This window comes from Rhinolophus ferrumequinum, chromosome 18 (assembly GCF_004115265.2).
Source record: "Rhinolophus ferrumequinum isolate MPI-CBG mRhiFer1 chromosome 18, mRhiFer1_v1.p, whole genome shotgun sequence".
Lineage (NCBI taxonomy): Eukaryota > Metazoa > Chordata > Mammalia > Chiroptera > Rhinolophidae > Rhinolophus > Rhinolophus ferrumequinum.
Window position 1 is genome coordinate 47,778,171 of NC_046301.1, and position 19,464 is coordinate 47,797,634.

The 19,464-nt window shown below is 48.1% G+C and overlaps 1 non-coding gene across 1 annotated transcript; it reads left to right on the top strand.

The window, feature by feature from the left end:
• The first annotated feature begins 505 nt into the window (after positions 1-505).
• Positions 506-579, top strand: TRNAK-CUU (transfer RNA lysine (anticodon CUU)). Its single transcript has one exon. It is a non-coding gene; the product is annotated as a tRNA-Lys (tRNA).
• The last annotated feature ends 18,885 nt before the right edge of the window (positions 580-19,464 follow it).

A 19,464-nucleotide genomic window follows, 5' to 3' on the forward strand; every position in this document is an offset into this window, starting at 1 on the left:
TTTTATCATATGCCCTCCCACTGCCAGTGTGTGGGATTTGGGTGGCAGAGCCATCTTCTTATAAGGTAAATCAAACCAAAACCCTTTAAGGACTCCCTGTGGCTTTTAAGACTGATAAACACCTTTTGGCCTCTCCTGGCCTTTCCCACTCAGGCCACATTCCTTGAATATGCCACATGTTGGAGCATTTCAGGGACTTTCACTCACTGTTTCATCTCCCTGGAAGGCTACCCTCTCCATTCTTCACCAGCTAACTTTTACATCCCTTAACTCAGCTCAAATGCAATGTCTTGGGGATGCCTTTCCTGACTTCCTTCACTATCTAAATTGGTTCCCCCAGGTTATTCTCTTAGCTCCCTGTTCTTTTCCTTCAAGGTACTTATCACAATTTTATGACTTAGGTATTTATTTCATCAATGTCTAGATATCAGTCATGCTCTGTTTCTTAACTGGGGTTGCAGATGTATTGTTTATTAAATTATACATTTAAAAATATATTGGGGGCGGCCTATTAGCTCAGTTGGTTAGAGCGCGGTGCTCTTAACAACAAGGTTGCCGGTTCGATCCCCGCATGGGCCACTGTGAGCTGCACTCTTCATAACTAGATTGAAACAACTACTTGACTTGGAGCTGATGGGTCCTGGAAAAACACACTTAAGTAAATAAAAGTTAAAAAAAAAATAGAGTGAACACATATAAAGCCCTTAACCCCCTGTTAGATACTGTTCTAAGTATTTTTTGAATATTAATTCATTTAATTGAATTAATTTCACTGAATCTTTAAAATAACCCTATGAGGTAGAGGCTATTATTATTCTACTTTATAGATGAGAGTATGGAGGTACAGAGACACCATCCCAGCCCCCCCCCATTAAGATACTCAGAGTCCCCCTGCATCCCTCACGTCTAATTGGCTAATGCCAGAGGAGGGGGGTATGGAGCGGAGTGGAGGATCTGGTAGGATATTTTAAGGTCCTGTCCCCAAAGTAGAACAATTACTTCCTCTGCATCCCATTGGCCAGAACTCAGCCATATGACCCTGTCCAGCCATAACGGAGGCTGGGAAATGTGTGTACAGGAAGAGAAAATAGATTTGGTGAGACCATTGCTTTGTGGTTGACACATTTCATGAGTGCCTACTAAGTGCCAGGTACTTTACCCATGTTATCCTGTACAGTGCTGGTAAATAATAAATAAACAAATAGTAAATAAATAAATTTTTAAAGTAAATTATCATTAATAAAGTGATCGTGTGTGTGTGTGTGTGTGTGTGTGTGTGTGAAGAGAGAGAGGATATGGGATATGGAGTTGGAGTTGGGATGGTCCTGTCCTTCTACATGAGGCCAATTGTCCGAGAGGGCAGGTGAAGCACAGCCAGCCGGCAGAATAAAATACTAACTGCCCCTTGGCATCCATTCTCCTCTTTTTTTTTTTTTTTTTTTAGGATTACAGCCCCCTGAGTTTTAGGTGAACACATAGCGTCCCTGTTAGAGACGACATTTCCCAATCTCCATTGCAGCTAAGTGTGACTATGTGACTAAGTTCTGGTCAATGGGGTGTGTGCATACATGATGTGTGCAACTTCTGGGTATGTCTTTCAAAGGAAACTGTCGCCCTCCACTTCCTTTTATCCGATTCCTCTGGGAACCCCAGAGGAAATCCACAAGTGATGTGGACAACAAAGCTGTTCCACTAAACCTGGACCATAGGCCTCTGGACACTTACGAGCAAGAAATAAATGCTCATCTTGTTACAGTCACTGAATTTTGGGGCCTCTTTGTTACAGCATCATGGCTTGTGCTTGACTAATGCAGCATCAGCCTTCACCTCAGGCTAACCCCTTGGCTGCCAACCCAGCTCCTCCATTTCTGATCCCGCGGTATCTCCCTCCTTTCCCTGTGACTCTGATATCCTGAACAACACTGCACAAATCTTCCTAGATTGTGTCCTGAGTAAACACCATTACGTGAGAATCAAGAGTTAGATAGAGAGGTTATGTCCAGACTTCATTAGTTCAAGGTCCTTACGGTTGGGGCTGATTGTACCTTATGCTTCAATCACCAGCTTTCACTGAGTCTAGGCTCATGGAAGTCTAATCTTTTTGCCTCCTGGCATCCCTTTCCTCTTCTACAGTTTTCCTTTGAGAAACCACGTCTACAGTACTTTGGGTCAATGTGGAACACCACGGCGGGGTTGATTTCCCCTCACCTCTAATGATGAACATGTGGCCCAAGATGGGAATCTGGCCTCTTATCCTTTTTTTTTTTTTTTTTTTTTTTGAGTGTGGGATAAGGGCCATGGGGAGAAGGGAGCTTCTCCTCCTTTCACTATTTAAACTGTCAAAATTTAAAAGTGGCTTGTTGTGTTTTTACCAGGTGAATCCATTGGGCCATGCCTGTTGTATGCTTGACAAGGAGGTATGCAGAAAATGGAAGCAAATGACTAAACTTCAGAGGATACTGGGGTGCCAGCCTGGGCTACTTTGCCCTCACACCAATTCCTCATCTTCATCCTGATCTGCTCCTACCCAGTTGGCTGGAAGTGGCCTCTAAACATTCTACATTCAAGGCCTCCAAAACTTCCTACCCCTTCCTCTCTCCATGAACTCTCTCTGTCTTCGTCGCCTGCTGGCTGGACAGGGAGGGACTTGCAGAGGGTTCTGAGTTGTTGGAAGGAGGTGGCACCTTCCTTCAGTTCAGAGGGAGGCTAGGTTTGCCAGTGGAGCAGAGCCACCTGCCACGTAAGTGAGAAATAAGCCCATAGTGTGTTAAGCCCTAGGGGCTTGGGGGATGCTTGTTATGGCCACTGGCGTGTACTTATTCTGACTAATACAATATTTCAACTTGCTTAATCCTCAAAACAGCCCCAGGAGATAGATTCTATTATTATCCCCACTCTATGGATGAGAAACTGAAGCACAGTGAGGGTCAGCCATGCACCCAAGTTCACACAGGAAGTGAGAAAGCTAGAATTCTAACCCACACCAACTGCCTTCCAAGCCTGCTCTGACCCAGCACAGTAACCTGCCAGACGGTGCAACTCAGGACAAAGACACTTCCCTCTCTGGGCCCTGAAGTCCCTCCCCCTACAGTGTATTTCCCGTTCTTGTGGGGGCACAACCCCAGTCCCCAACCTTGCCCTCCTTGTTGTACCAGAGAGTGCTCAGATGTGGCTTGACTCTTCTTCTAAGAGGAGCCCACCTGAGATGTGTGAGGGGCTTGGTGTACTGCTGATGCATAAGAAACGCTTAGTAAATGTTTGAGATTATTATTATCATTGATGGTGATGGGGCACTGAATGAGAGACAGCATAGCTCAGCAGTTCAACCAGCTGGGCTGTGTGACCTTGGGTAAGTAACCCCATCTCTCTGTGCTGCAATTTCTCTATCCATAAAATGGGAATAACGATGCTATTTCATAGGGTTACTGCAAGGATTAAGATATAAAATGCTCCACAGTGCCTGCCACTAATGTTAGGTTTTATTATTGTTCTAACACTTTTCCCTGTTCCGTCTCATCTCCTAGGTCCCCAGGCATGGCAACAGCTGGATCTCAGACTGGGGCTTCTCCAGGCTGTCCACTACCCATGAGATTCCCCTGCCTTTCCCCTTCCTTGGCTCCTGGCGGCTCCTGCCCCCAGCCTGGGTTCCAGTGCCCTCTCCTCCCTTTTCCTTTGCCCCTCAGCCCCAGGGTGACCAGAACCCCGGCCTCGTGGGACAGCTTTCTAGCACTTTCCCCTTTTTAAGAGATTGACTGCAATTTCTATAATAACATCACATTAGCTAGAAATTAATGTCCTCATTAAGACAGCAATTAGGCACATTAGTGCGGCAATAAAAGAGAAGCTTATGAAATAATTGCTGGTTCCAAAATGCCTTTAATTTGGTATTTTATATTGCACCGTGTTATTAATTTTTTCCCTCGGCAGAAGATAATAAGAGAAACATTTGCATTGTGGGGAGGTTTAAAATAAAAAAAATTTTTTAGAGGAAAGGGATGTTGATACCTAGAGACAGACGATCTTTCTTCTCTCCAAAGCCCCCATCCATGCCTGAGTCCATCAGATGACGGTGATGATGGAGGTGGGCAGAGGGCCAGGCCATGTCCTGGACTCTCAGCCAAGCCTGAAATCCAGAGGAGGCTGGAGTGGGGCTGCCTTTGATTCCAGAAGCACAAGGAGTGGTGCCATGTTTCTGCCCTAAACAACAAATACCTGCCTGTTCCCTTCATTTTTTTCCCAATGGCTTCATCTTCTGAATTCAAATTCTTTTAGCAAATGTTTCCTTGGGACCCAGTGGCTCTGTTGTGAGGTTCCCAGCCTGGTGGAGAAGGCGTATAAATGTGAAAGTGCACTGGTATCCTGGAAATAGTGCTATTTTGCAACTGGTAATGAAATCGTGGATCATTTGTGGATTGGGAAACCATTAGGGGAAAAGCAGACGAGGGGTGTATGCATGGGAGGTTCTTTTGCCCCTTTCTGAAATTGTGGGTCGATCTTGGCATCCCTAAATTGGCACAGCTGGACATCAGGTGTCTCCTGGTGGGAGCAACAGATGGTATCCAGCACCACTGGATGTCCTTGCCCCAAATCTAGAATCTTCTCTAGCTTCTAGATATGCCTTAGGTTGGGTTCCTCCAGAGACCGACCCGGAGACAAGAATTTGAGGGCAAGTAGTTTATGTGGGAAGGGACCTCAGGAAATACCAGGAAGTGAGACAGGGAAGGGAAGAAAATTCCAGGTAGTGATAAGCACTGTAACAACAAAAATTAGAGGAGGGAATGGAGGGCAGCATACCTGTGTGAGCTAGAGAGGGCCCCTTGGAGGAGTAGACACATGAGCAGAGACCTAGAGAGGCGAGGGAGGGACCCACATGAAGATCTGAAGAAAGAGGGTTCCAGGCAGGGGGGACAGCAGGTACAAAGGCCTGGAGGTGGGGAACACGTTGGAAAGTGTGAGGATCATCCAGAAGGCTGGTGAGGCTGAATGGAAGTGAGAGAGGTAGAGAGTGGAGGGGATGCACTCAGGGAGATATCAAGAAATGAAGGAACAGGGAAGAATTCATAAGGAAGTGAAGGACATGGTAATCAAATCAGTATCAGTTACCAATTTTCCATTATGCTGCATAACAAACAACCCCCCAACTCCAGTGGCTTAGACAACCAACAGTAATTATGGCTGCACTGTCTACAGGTCAAGTGGGCAGTTCTTCTGGTCTTGGCTGAACTCATTCTTGAGTTTGTGGTCAGCTGTGGGTCTCAGAGGCACACTCTGTTCACCCAGGTTGTTCTCTCCACGTGTTTGGGGCTCAGCTGGCTGCAGGCTTGTCTAGGATGGCCTCAGGTCGGATGACGGGTCTCTCCACCATGACCCTGGCTGGCTAGCCTGGGTTTTGGTCATGTGACAGAGACAAGGTTTCCAGACAGCAAGTAGAAACATGGAGCACCTCTTGAGGCCCAGATTCAGAACTGCCCTATCACTTTCACTGCACCAGAGTGGCCAAATCAGGTCAGGAGACCAGCCCAGATTCAAGAGTGTGGGGGAAGTAGGCTCCACCTCCAGTGGGAGGAGCTACTCAGGCTTGACAGTCTACCCTGGCCCCTCTAGAAATTCTTTGTTCTCTCTAAGATCCCTAAAGATCTGTAGCTAGTGTTGTTCAAACCCCCAAATTCCTGACAAGGCTTCCTTTCCTTCTGTGCTTTGGAGTGTGACCAGAACTGAAGTTTTTTATTGAAGTAATTGGCTCTCTTAATAGTGAATGGAGTCGGTGTCAGTTATGGCAGCGCATAGGGTTCCCCTGAGCGAAGCAGAAAGTGGCACTCACAGCATGGCTTGCGCTCACTCACTGACCCCTTGTGCAGTGTCTAACCTGCCCAGCATATCAGCCTCCCCTGATTATGGGATTGTTGAGGAAAAGGGAAGAGAAAAAGCAGGGAAAGGGATTCCACCGGGAATCAGGGTCCCATTTAACTTTAGCCTTGGGGGCAGATGAAGGACCTTCCTCAAGCTGATGAGGGACCCAGGAGGGAGCCAGCAAGGGAACCCAGATAGGCAGCCTGGCCGCTGTGGACTGAGGCTGGACCAGGCCCTGTGGGGGAGGGGTGGGGTCAGGAGAGGAGGTAGGTAGGAATGTGCCAGTGACACAACCCAGTTGACTTCCTCATCCCCCCACCGCCCCCGATCCTCTAGAAAATAAAGTACAACTGGGTTCTTGGTTGCTATGGCAACTGCCACAAAAAAAATTGGGGGGAAAAACACCCCAGGGGCATGAAGAAGCAATTTGCTCTCAGCTCTGGGAGGCAGGGGGTGGGGGAAGAATGGGAGGTCAAAATCTCCTGGGTGGGGAAAAAGTAAGAGAGAGAGCTGGGCTAGGGTAGGTGATATCCTAGGCTGGAACTTTCTGTGGCCCCTACCAGCCATCTGTAAGGAGAGGGTGGGGGACTAGCATAGGGAGTTTCCATACCTAAGCTCCCAGTTCCAAGGCCCACCAGGCACCCAGTGTCTACAGGATCGGGGCCTCCATACGAATTCTTTTTTTGTTGTTAATTTCCACTTCCACCTAGGGGATGGCACAGGCCTGGCACCCATCAAATTCCCTCCAAACCTAGGAAGGGGCCAACCTCTCTGCCCATCCCTGTCCCCACCTCCCCCTTCAGGCTGTGAAGGAAAGGTCCATGCATCCTGGGGTGTGGTGAGGAGGGTGAATTCAAACCCTCAGAGGGACCCCACAGCCCAGTTTCCCCCTTCCTCTAGTTTCCCTTAACCTCCAAGAAAGCAGAGAAAGCACAGTGTGGTGGCAGCTGAGTTTTTTTTTTTAATCTGTTAATAAAACGCAACTGAATCAAATCCGCTCTGAGGGGAAGGGGGAGGGGGAGGCAAAGCAGGGGCCATGGTGTTTGCAGAAGTTGGAAATTTAATAAGAAGGAAAAATAAAAATAGCCACTGTGCTGGAGAGACAAAGAGAGGGCTGAGAGAAGCAGGCAGTGTGGGACTCTAGGCTGGGTAAGGACTGGTGAAGAGGGGAGACGGGGTGAGGGGCTGGGGAAGGTGAGGGCCCCCCAGAATCTGGAGGGGCAAAGGAGGCATAGCTGAGGCAACAGGAAGGGGGGCTTGGGACACCACCCAGAGTGGCCCAGTTCCCTGGCCAATTTTCCGCAGGGGTGAGCAGGGCACAGAGGTTAGGGATTGGCAGACTGAAAGCCTAGGTGGGGAAGTGCAGCCCCTAGTTACCTGGACTTCACAGTGCCTTCCCCCTTCTCCCCCATCCGCCGCCACCCCCCAGCTATTCAGGAGACACATCACAGTAGCAGGGTTGCCATGAATAGGTGTGCAGTTTGCTCACGACACAAGAGCACAGGACAGAAGCTGGAGCAAGGGCTGATATTATCTGTTCCCCTAGCCACCCACTGCATCTGCCCAGAGAAAGGGGTGCCTTTTAAAGAGCCATACAAAAAAGGTGGAAATAACCCAAATGTCTGCCAACAGATGAACGATAAACAAATGTGGTCCATCCATACAAAGGAATATTATTCAATCATAAAAAAGGAACCATTGTTTCTGACATATGCTAGGATGTGGATGAAACTCAAAAACATCATGCTAAGTGAAAGAAGCCAGAAACAAGACAAATATTGTATGAGTCCATTTATGTGAAATGTCCAGAATTAATAAATCCATACAGAAAAGAGATTGTTGGCTGCCAGGGGCTAGAAGGAAGTGAAAATCGGGGTACACATTTATTTTTGGAGTGATGGAAAGTTCTGGAACTTTAGATACAGGCGGTGGTAGCATGACATTGTGAAGGTATTAAATGTCACTGAATCATATACTTTAAAATGGTTGATTTTATGTTAGGTGAATTTTACTTCAATAATAAAAAAAAGGAGGGTCAGTCCCCTGGCTCAGGCGGTTGGAGCGCCGTGCTTCTAGTGCTGAAGGCTGCCAGTTCAATTCCCGCATGGGCCAGTGGGCTCTCAACCCAAGGTTGCCGGTTCAACTCCCACAAGGGATAGTGGGCTGTGCCCCCTGCAACTAACAATGGTGACTGGACTTGGAGCTGAGCTGCGCCCTCCACAACTAAGATTGAAAGGACAACAACTTGATTTGGAAAAAGTCCTGGAAGTACACACTGTTCCCCAATAAAGTCCTGTTCCCCTTCCCCAATAGAAAAAAAAAAAGGAGAGGTCCCCACAAAGATGATGGAGCACAGGCCAGTCCCCTGCACATGACCAATAACACCCCCTGCACCCTCCCAGAAAACCCAGGATTGCTGACAGGCAGAGGCCAGAGCAGCCTTAGGGGCTCCCTGGGAGTGACTGAATGGAATTCATTCATTCACTGGACAAATATTTACTGAGTGTTTATTTCATGCCAGGTGCTAGGCTGGGCAGTGAATGAATAACCCTCTGCCCTTGGGGCTGACATTCCAGTGGGAGGACAGACAAGCCCAACAAATACAGCTACAGTACAGGAGGTGATGGTCTGTGTTATAGAGAGAAATACAACCAGGAGGGCTCAGGGCACGCAGAGGCACTACATGTAATTCTAACAGGATGACCACACCGAGGAGGTGACATTTGCACAAAGCCCTGAAGCAGGCAAAAAGGAGTCACACAGGTACCTGGGGAGAAAGCATTCCAGGCAGAGGGAACAGTTAGCACAAACCGCTGAGCTGAGCCCTGTTATGTGCAAGGAGACCTCTAAGATGATCCCCAATCTATGCTAGGATACGGACAATAGTCATAGCAGCAAATCCCGTGTTTCCCCGAAAATAAGACCCAGCCAGACAATCAGCTCTAATGCGTCTTTTGGAGCAAAAATTAATATAAGACCCTGGTCTTATTTTACTATAATATAAGACAGTGTCTTATATAATATAATATAATATAATATAATATAATATAATATAATATAATATAATATAGTATAATACCGGGTCTTATATTAATTTTTGCTCCAAAAGACGCATTAAAGCTGATTGTCTGGCTGGGTCTTATTTTCGGGGAAACATAGTCGTAGACCGGACTTACCATGTACCAGATATTGCCACCATACTCACTCATGTGGTCCTTACAATGAACCGCAGTGACATCAAAAATGCTATTATCTCTGTTTTAACGATGGGGAAACTGAGGCACAGAGCGATGAAGTGGCTTCTAGGTTTGCACCCAGCACTCCTGTCTGCTCCAGGTAGGCGAAGTCTGTGAGCTTCCGACAGAGAGGGGCGGAACTTGGCAGAGGGTCCCCAGCAAGAGTCCTCAGCGTTGGCAGGTGATTGATGGTTTAATATCTCCCGCTGTGACCCGGGGCCCTTCCTTGCCCACAGCCACGCAGGCAGTCCCCAGCGTGAAGCAGAGATGGGATAATTCGGTTACCAAAAAGAGAAGGAGAATTCCAGAGAGGCAAAGACCAGGAGGCGAGCTGGGAGCTGGCTTTGCTGGCTCTACTGGGAAGAAGGAGGCAGATCCCCAATCCTGTAAGGGGCCAGGGGGCTCACAGCTCTCAGCCCCTCTCCAGCCCCATTTGACTTCCTGCCTAGAGAATGGAGATGCATGAGTGGGAAGGATGGAGTCAGGACCTCAGAGGAGACGGCAGCATGTGGTCTCCACCTGAAATGGCTGTATGGAGGCTGAAGGGACACGGGAGGGAGGCCAGGGCTGCAGCTCGGGGTGGAAGGGGCTGGGGGCTCTTTATACTCAGGTCAGAAGCTTTGAGTTGTTCTTGGTTAATCTCTGTCTCTGTCTCTCCCTTCTTCCCTCCCTCCCTCCCTCTGTCTCTCTCTGTCTCTCTCTCTCTCTCTGTCTCTCTCTTTCTCTCTCTCTAACCTTGGATTTCACTTGCCCCCACCTTTATGGCTCGCCACCTGGTCAAGCACAGCATCGCTCACCAGGATGGTGCCGTCGCCTCTGCCGAGGTCACAGGCTCAGCCCTCGCACTAAAGTCTATTCCCCTCAAAGCCCAAGAGGGCGCCAATGAGCCTCTGAGCCTGGTCTCCCTTCTCTGCTCAGAACTCCCCTGACTTCCACCTTGGATTAGTTTCCTGTTGCTGCCGTCATTAATTCCCACAAATTTAGCGGCTTAAACACAAATGTGTCATCTCAGGTTCTGGTTCAGGTCTCACTGGGTTAAGATCCAGGTGTCAGCAGAATGCGAGGCTCGAGGAAATAGCAGGGGTGTGGAATTCAATTTGGTGGAATTCAATTCCTGTCCTCCTCTTTTACCACTGTCCCCATCCATCACCTCACTCCAGCCTCCTCAATGTTTCTCAAACACTCCAAGTGAGTTCCAGTCTTAGGGCCTATCCACATGCTTTTCCTCCACCAGTAAAAGTCTATCTCCTGACATTTGCATGGCTTGCTCTCTCTCTTCACTCAGGGTTCTGCTTGGGACATAGACTGTTTCCCAACACCACTTTGTCTTTTTTGTGTGTGTAAGTAAATTATTTTTCAGTATGATAAAATACACATAATCTAAAATTTACCATGGTAACAATTTTACAGTGCACAACTTAGTGGCATTAAATACATTAACAATATTGTGCAACTATTACCGCTGTATAGTTCCAGAACTTTTAATCACTCTCAGTGGAAACCCCATACCCATTAAGCAGTCACTCCCATGCCTCTCACTTTTTTCCTTAGTTTTTTTGGTTTGCTTGTTTTTGTCTAATAGAACACCTCCATTTTTAAGCTGGGCATATGGCCACCCAGGAAAAAGACTACATTTCCCAGTCTTCCTTGAAGCTATGCCACGTGATAACATTCTGGCCAATGGTATGTGAGCAGCAGTGAAGGGGAGGTGTAGAGCCTCCCTGACCTTCTCCTCCCATTGGCTGGAGGGTGGACCTGATGGGTAGTTATTTAGGTCCACCCTAAAGATGGTAGAACAGAAGACACAAGACAAACGGAAAGAGTCTGTGCCTCCACCACAATGTAGTCAACCATCACAGCCCTGGACCATTTACACCCAGACTACGAAGTGAATACTAAATAGAATTATCTCTTGTTTGAGCCACTGTAATGTTGGGTTTCTGTTCCAGCAGCCAAAGCGATATAGTAACTAACACATCATTTGGTAATAGAATCTAAATTATGCGGCATTACCTTAGCAGGTGGGCAGCTGGTGAGGACTCAGACCTGACAGGCTGGGAAGTTGTTGGCCGCTGTTATTGAGGGACAAAACATCTACGAAGCCTGTTACTATGGACTGAATGTATGTGTCCCCCAAAATTCACATGTTGAAACCTAATCCCCAATTTGATGGTATCCGGACGTGGGGCCTTTGGGGGGGGGTGTCATTAGGTCATGAGAGTAGCGCCTTCATGAATGGGATTAGTGCTATTACAAAAGAGATTCCAAAGAGCTCCCTCACTCCTTCCACCATATGAGGACACAGTGACAAGATGGCTGTCTACGAACCAGGAAGTAGCTTCTCACCAGAAACTAAATCTGTCTGCATCTTGATCTTGGACTTCTAGCCTCCAGAACTGTGAGAAATACATGTCTGTCATTTATAAGCCACCCAGTCTGTGGTATTCTGTTATAGCAGCAGCCTGAACAGACTAAGACAGCTGCCATCTGTGATATCCTTGAAGACAGCCTGTCGCTCTAGAGTGGTTGGCTTTGTGCAACATAGGCCATGCACCGCCTATGGCTGTTATGTGAGTCAGAAGTGACCTTCTGTGTCCTTTAAGCCACGTAATGTTTCTCTTGCTATCCACATCCATTGATTTCCTGAGTTCAGATGACAAGAGTCAGGATGGTAAGTTCAGATGCTCGTGGATACTGCATTTTTCAAACAGCAAACCTTTGGACAGTGAGGGGTACATGCATTTGGGGGCCTTATTGTCACAGCTACCTAACATTTGCCATAACTCATACCCACAACATAAGAACACTTTTTTCATCAACTGTTGTGGGGATTCAATAAGGGACCAGAAAGCACCTAGCATGTACCTAACATATAACAGGTACTCAGTAAATGTTCACTGTTTTCACAACCAATTTTGGTTTGGAGAAGCTTCTTTTGTATTTCTTTTGTTGCCATACAAGACATAGCTCTGGTGGGGCAGACCCTCTCCCCACAGCTGGTTCTGGTAACTCTGTTTCCACCCCATGTCCATTCCTGCCTAGTTTATTCCTTTCAACCTGCCCAGGCCCCTCCCTTCCTTAAATACTCCTCCACTAACCCCGTAAGCACACCATCAGCAGCAGGGCTGGGGCCAGTTTCTCACAAAACTTTTTATGACCATTTTCTGACTACTAAGTGGTTAAAAATATCCACTCCGCCCAGGCAATTTTGCTAAGCTGGTGTCAGGGGGAGAAAGGAAGACTCGGGAGAACTCACAAATGAAGCAAATTGCTGAAAATCGGATTTTTACTGTTTTATCTAGGAGCCACATGAGAGGAGATGAGATTGCAATTGCTGCTGGAAATTTCTCACATCCCCGAGTCTGGGGCAAGTTAGTAGTGCAGAGCAGGGAGGAACGTTGAGAGAAGATGGGGAGAGAGAACAGAAGGGAAGACAGAGGTGCGAGGAGGAGGGAGCAGGAAGAGACGGGGAGAACAAAGTGAACAGGAGACATTATGTGCAGACATTAGGGGCATGGGTGTGGATGCCATGACCCCAGCCAGGGGCACCTGTAGAGGCTGTACCTCTTTCGCCCATGGAATCTAATTTTAATTGCCCAGCAAGCTCATGCAATAGATAGAAACAATGGCCCATTTTACTGATGAGAAAACTGAGGCTTAGAGAGAGGAAGCCTTTGCTTAAGATCATAAAGTTAACATACTAGTCATGGAAATGACCAAATGAGAATTTAGAACAGGGGTGGGAAAACTTTTTCTGTACAGGATCAGAGAGTAAATATTTTCGGCTTTGCAAGGCACGTGTTCTCTTTTGCAATGACTCAAGTCTGCCATTGCATGGTGAACACAGCCATAGACAATATGTAAAGGAATGGGTGTCTGTATACTGTATATTTCTCACAGTTCTGGAGGCTAGAAGTCCAAGATCAATAAAACTATTTACAAAACCAAGTGGCCCACTGGATTTGGCCCCGGGGGACCTTAGTTTGCCAACCTCTGGTTTAGAGTTGTAGTGCCCAATATGGTAGCCACTAACTACATGTGGCTATTTACATTTAAATTCATTGGAATTAAAATTAAACATCCAGCCCCTCAGTGGCACTAGCCACATTTCAAGAGCTCAATGGCTGCATCTGGCTTTGAATGTTAGCTACTCTGTTGGACAGCCCAGAAAGAAACCATTTCCATCATCACGGAAAGATCTATTTCACAGTGCTGCTCTAGAGTGTTTGTCTCTAGTTCGTGTTTGTCTCTAGTTCGTGTTTTTTAGGGGTCAGGGTTAAAGGAATGATATTTGGGGTTTTCATTTATTCAGTCAATAAACATTTGTCTAGCACTACCTGGGTGCCAGATCCTGATGTTGGTGCTGGGGGCACAGAGGAGACTGAGAAAGATCCATTCCTGGTTTATTCATTGCTTTATTTTCTCTCTGAGTTACACCTCCACTCACATATCTGTGTGTCTTGTTCTGATTTTCATTCAAGTTTCTGCTCCAGTGCTGCCTCCTCCAGGAAGCCTACCCTGACCACTTCAACAGAAGAGAAAGCCCCTTTCTTGTGCTCTTTACACCTGCCTGATTTTCCTTTATAGCTCTCCCTGACACTGTGCTGTATATCCATTATTTGCTTATTTGTCTCCACCTCCTCCACCAGAATCCAAGGTCCATTAGGACAGGTTTTGTTCTGCTTTCTCTTTGACAGGAAAGGTGGTTGCAAGCCCAGGCTTTCGAGCAGACCACCTGAGTCTGCGTACCACCCTCCCCTCTTGCAGGCTCTGTGATATTCCACAAGATCCCTGGGCTTTCTCTGCTTCTGTTTCTTCACCTGTAAAATGGGAATAATAATAGTATGATGAATGGTGGCCCCCAAGAGATATATCCATGTCCTAATACCTGTACCCTGTGAATGTGACCATATATGGAAAAATACCTGGGTGGACTCCAAATCCAATGACAAGTGTGCTTTTAAGAGAAGAGCAATGACATGATCCAGCCCAGAAATGACATGTTAGTTGTTTTCAAAATTCCTTGGACAGAAGGGGGAGAACAAGAGATATTTGGAGAACAGCAGTCATGGCTCAACCACATGGCCATGAGAGAGTGGTCTGGAGGGAGATGGAGAGCCTGAAACCCAACATTTAATGAACTGGGTAGAGAATGACCCTATAAAGGAGGCTATCAGGTTATGGCTGGGGGAACTTGAAGACTTTTCTGTGCATCAGTCTGGTGGCTGCTACAGACAGAGGATAGGCTACCCCAGACATAGCTAGGAACTAAGAGATGAGAGCAGTCTACATGGCCAGGCTGGAGATCATCCCTTCAGCAGTCTGACCTTCCACCCTCCCCAGAATCCCATCACATTGGTGAGGCTCAAACAACGACAGACGCCACACTAGGTATTTCAATGGGAAGGGATTGAATGCAGGGAACCAGGGCCTGCAAACGTACTGAGAGGACTGGAGGGAGGCACACTAGCTTCAAAGAAGGCAGCACGGACAGGAACCTCGGAAAGTCATTGCCATTGATCTCAACTGCCTGTTCTCAACATCAAAGTGGGCAATTTGGGAGATGATGCCCAGAAGGTGCCAGGCAAACCTCACCACCGTCATTTGCCAGGGCCCAGGTGCCTGCTCACCATTGACAGAAATAGTGATGGCTCCTGTTTTTCTCCCACCTGACCAATCTTGCATGAGTGCCGCTCAGTGGTGGACTCCAGCCTACAGCCCTGCTGACAATTACGTCTTAGAGATGTAGCGCTCAGACTTCCAGCCCCTGAGATACAGTGGAGAACAAAAAGAGGTATAGAGTTCCTAGCAGATAATCCAGCACACTCAAAAAGGTGGAACATGGAGATGGTGGCCAGAAGGGTTCAGGGCATGGTGACATGCTGTCCAGGAGGAGTTGGAAGTGATCCTGGGTCCTGGTGGGGACCCCACTCCAGATGTCCAAGGCGGCTCCCTTGTTCTCTGAGGCCATTCCTTTCCCAGGCATCTCCTGGATTGTGTTCCTCCCTACAAAGTGACAAAAGTCAGGTGACAGAGTTGAGCCCTGGCAATGAAGAGGATGTTTAAAGAATGGAGTAGGATGCAATGATCAAAAGAAGTGAGCTATCAAGCTGCGAGAAGATATGGAAGAACCTTAAGTGCATATTGCTGAGTGAAAGAAGCCAATCTGAAAAAGCTACAGACATTGTATGATTCCAGCTCTATGACATTCTGGAAAAGGCAAAAACTATAGAGACACTGTTGCTAGGGGTTCTCGGGGAGGGATGAACAGGTGGAGCACAGGGATTTTAGGGCAGTGAGACTGTTCTGTAGGATACTTTAATGATGGATCCGTGAAATCTTGCCGTTATCTAAACCCATGGGACAGGCAACACCTGGCATCAACCCTAACGTCAACTGTGGACTTTCGTAACACTGTACTGGTATTGGCTCATCCGTTATTATAACACATGTACCACACTAATGCCAGCTGTTAACACTGGGAGACATTGGGGGGTGTATAGGAACTGTCTGCACTATCTGTACAACTTTTCTGTAAATCTAAAACTGCTCAAAACTATAAAATCCATTTTAAAAAAAGAAAAAAACAGTCGAAGAGTGGCTCCTTGGGGCTGGATCGTGCTCCAATCTGTGGGTGTGCTCTGCTAAACAAAGAGAGCTGATTGAGCTACCGTGGGTGCACTAGGCATTGAACTTCCAGCCCCTATGGCTGACAGCCAGGCACATCTCACTTTGGCCAGACCCGGGAAACTAGGCCGGCCTGCTTCCCCTGCCAACCTCGACAGTCTCTCTCCAGGACCTGGGCTCCTTTGCCAAGAACTCTCTTGGTCTCTCTCAGATAAGTAAACTAACTGGATCTCAGTTTCACCATTTATAAGTGGGTGAAATTACATATTACATATAATATGTAATAGTTAGGACAACATAGGTTGTGCTATAAAATAAACAAGTCCAGATTGTCGAGCTAGAAGAGGCTGTGTTTCTAGATTCCAGACATGCTACTTGTCAGCAATCTGGAAAATGAGACTTTCAAAAGACACTGTCATGCAAGGTGTCCGGCGGGGTCTCTGCTCCCACTCCCCACATAAGAACGCAGGATATGGTGAAGCCAAAAAGGAACACCCACGGAGCCATAGGTAGGGGAGAATACCACTATATTCTCGCTGGCGGCTGGGTTAGAGAAACAGGAAACAGGAGTCGCACTATTCACAACCTGCCGTGCTAACTGCAATCCGCTCTTGCTAGCTCAGCCACCATCTTCTTGCTAGCCCCCCAATTTTTTGTTAGTGTAGCCACAGCAGTTATATTAGTGGCCAATGGCTCACTGGTTACAGCTGACGGCCAACCAGCCACAGCTGATGGCCATCCAATCACAGTTGATGGCCATTTACTACCTGAGCCAGCACCTTTCCACGTGAGGGTGAGAGCCTGGAAACTGCACTCCTGGCTCTGTCCCCACAGACACTCATGTATGATGTGGCAGGCCCAGGTTTGCAGCAGGTCAGCGTGGTGGTGGTGGCTATCTCTGAGTGTCTGCCACAGAAGCAGTGAACACACAGATGATGACAATTTTGCAAACATGGCCACCTGCCGCCGGCCCAGAACCAAACAAGGAGACAGGACAGTTCCAAACCCAGCCTTTCCTGGGGTCCACTCTCCCAGTCCCAGAGCCAGCCCTTTCGGTCCTGTCCTGCTCGCCCCACATTCCCTCAGTGCTGGAGATTAATAAACTCATCACTGGAGAACAGGGAACACGTCTGCAGAGGTTTTAATTATAGCAGAAAATTGGCCCAATTGGTATTTAACGCAGAATAAGTGTGGAGTTAACTCGTCAGGGCAGCAGGAGCTGAGGTTTGCATGGCGGTATCCTAAGCCTGGCTGGTTTTCCCTGAGAGACTTGGAGGGCAGGGGGGCTGTGGTTCTGGCTCTCTGGGGAGGGCAGGGGGGCTTCAGGGACCCTGGAAGGGGAAAGGAATCAGCCTAGGGTAAAGGGGTGAGAAGGCATTTCTGAAACCTCAGCTCAGGGCTCTGCTTTCTATCCTCAGGCTTTTTCTCCCTTGTAACAAACATTTCATCTCTTGTAGGCAGCAGTGGAGGAAATGTTGGGGTTCATATATAATGAGAGTGTAGGAGGAGCTGGGAAATGGGGTGGAGAGCTCCTAGGACCGGAGGTGTTGGTCCCTCAGAGGAGCAAGGCTGAGCTGAAGGAGCTAAACTTTCTTTTTTTAAAAAAATAACCCTTACATTTATGATCAGTTGACTTTTTTTTCTTAAGGAGGGCACAGCTCACAGTGGCCCAAAGCGGGGATGGAAAACCAGCAACCTTGGGATCATGAGCACCATGCCCTAACCAACTGAGCTAACCAGGCACCCCCCACCCCCACCGCTAAACTTTCTAAGGGAGGATGAGGGAGAAGAAAGCTCCCTGGTCCTCTCACCCAGACTCTGGGGATTCCCCAAGGGGAGCTGAAGGAGGGAAATTTTCCAGGAGAGCCAGTGCCCAAGAGAGAAAGAAACAAAAAGCCCCAAATAATTGGCAGCAACAGGATAGCAGAAGTCAATCTCACCCAGAATCCACTACTGTTTATGATTTTCTATACATTCCAGGCCCCCCAAGGTCCCACGCAGAGACATAGTTTAGAAATAAAGGCAGAGACTCTGCAGTCAGACTGCCTGGATTCTAACTCTGACTCCGTCACTTATTAGCTGGGTGACTGAGGGCAAGTGACTTAAGCTTTCTGTCTTAGTTTTGTCATCTGTAAAATGGGGGTGTAATCTCTAATGGTTAGACTAGGCTAGGCTAGGCAGCAGAAACAAAGAAACCCAACATATCAGTGGCTGAAAATCACAAGTTTTAATTCTCACTCATCTTTCATGTCCATTTTTGGGTCACCGGGGGAGCAGTCTTATTCTGGAACATTGCTGCCATGCCAGGAAAAAAATAAGAGCTTTGGAAGGCCTCTCACAGGCAATTAAATGCTGTAGTGTGGGGATGACTCCTGTCAGTCCCTCTAAGAGCTCATTGGCTAGAACTAGTCACAGAATCTCACCCACAAGGTGAGCAGGAGGTACGATTCTTGGCCAGCAGTACTGATGGCCTCCAGCTGACAGGATGTTGTGAAAATTAAGTGAGTTAATGAATGTGAAGTGCTTGGGACAGTGCGTGGCACACAGAGAACGCTCTCTACCCAACCCCGGTTCTGGTTTTCATCAGGAAAAATCATCTCACCCAGATATCTGATGTTTCTCTGATGCTGATGGAGCAGAACCAATATGGACCAGTGGCTAGAAGCCTGGAAGGTGTGCTCCAGGTACGCTCCAGGTAGGCGTGCGCCAGGGATGCCCAACCATTGAGGCACAGTCAAGGTACACTCATGCCAGACCCTGAACTTGGATGAGGTCATAGAGAGCTCCAACATGCGTTCTGGAGAGGGAGATGTGAGCTGGAGCTTGCCCAGATCTTCCAGTTCTGACCAACAGGCACCACCAACCCACAGAGAGCTACCCGACATCCAGTCCACCCATGCCACCTGGGCAAGGGCAAGTGCTCATGTCAGCTCCAGCCTGCAGCCCTGGACCTCCTGAAGGTAGGCGCCTGCCACCATTCCTCATTGTCCTTTTCTCTTGGCCAGGAGGAGCACTCACTCAGAACCAGACCCTTTCACTCCCTCAGTTCTTGACCTAGAGGAGGGGACAGCGACAGGTAAAGAAAGAAACTCTAACAGGCAAAGTCACTTGCTCAGGGTCTCCTAGAGGAAACTGGTGGAGACGGGATTCGAACCCAGGCTGCACTGTCTTCAGAGCTTTCAAAAATGTCACCAAACTGCATCTCTGAGGCCTCTTCGTTGCCCATTAGTTCACCACCTGTCCCACCAGCCTCCTGCAGCTTCCCACCTTGACCCAGCCCATCAGAGCAGGGCAGCTTTGCAGAGCCTCAGGTTTTCCCATCACCTAACCGGGGTTCACTTCAAAGGTGGGAACCGAGGCTTGCCTAGCACCCAGGGAGCCCCCTGAATAATACACATCGCCCAAGGGCCCAAAAAGCACTGGTAACTCCAGTTAAAGTCCAGTGCTCTCCGCGGATGCAACTTAATTATCCTGGCAGAGCCCAGCCAGGCCCCAGGCCAGGCGGCTTTTCCAGCAGCTTGGGTATTTTTAAGGAGAGAAGGAGAGCAGCAAAGCAATGCAGCCTGCCAGCTCCCAAATCCTCTTCCAGCCCCCTACCATGGGGGTGGTGGGGACACAGCAGGCCAGGAGGGGCTGTTTATCCGGGTTCCATAGCCGCAATGGTGGAATCCCCAGACGGGGGCGGGGGTGGGGAACAGGCAGTGTCTTGGTGCATGGCACGCAGAGGGGAGGAAGTACGAGCTGCCCTTCC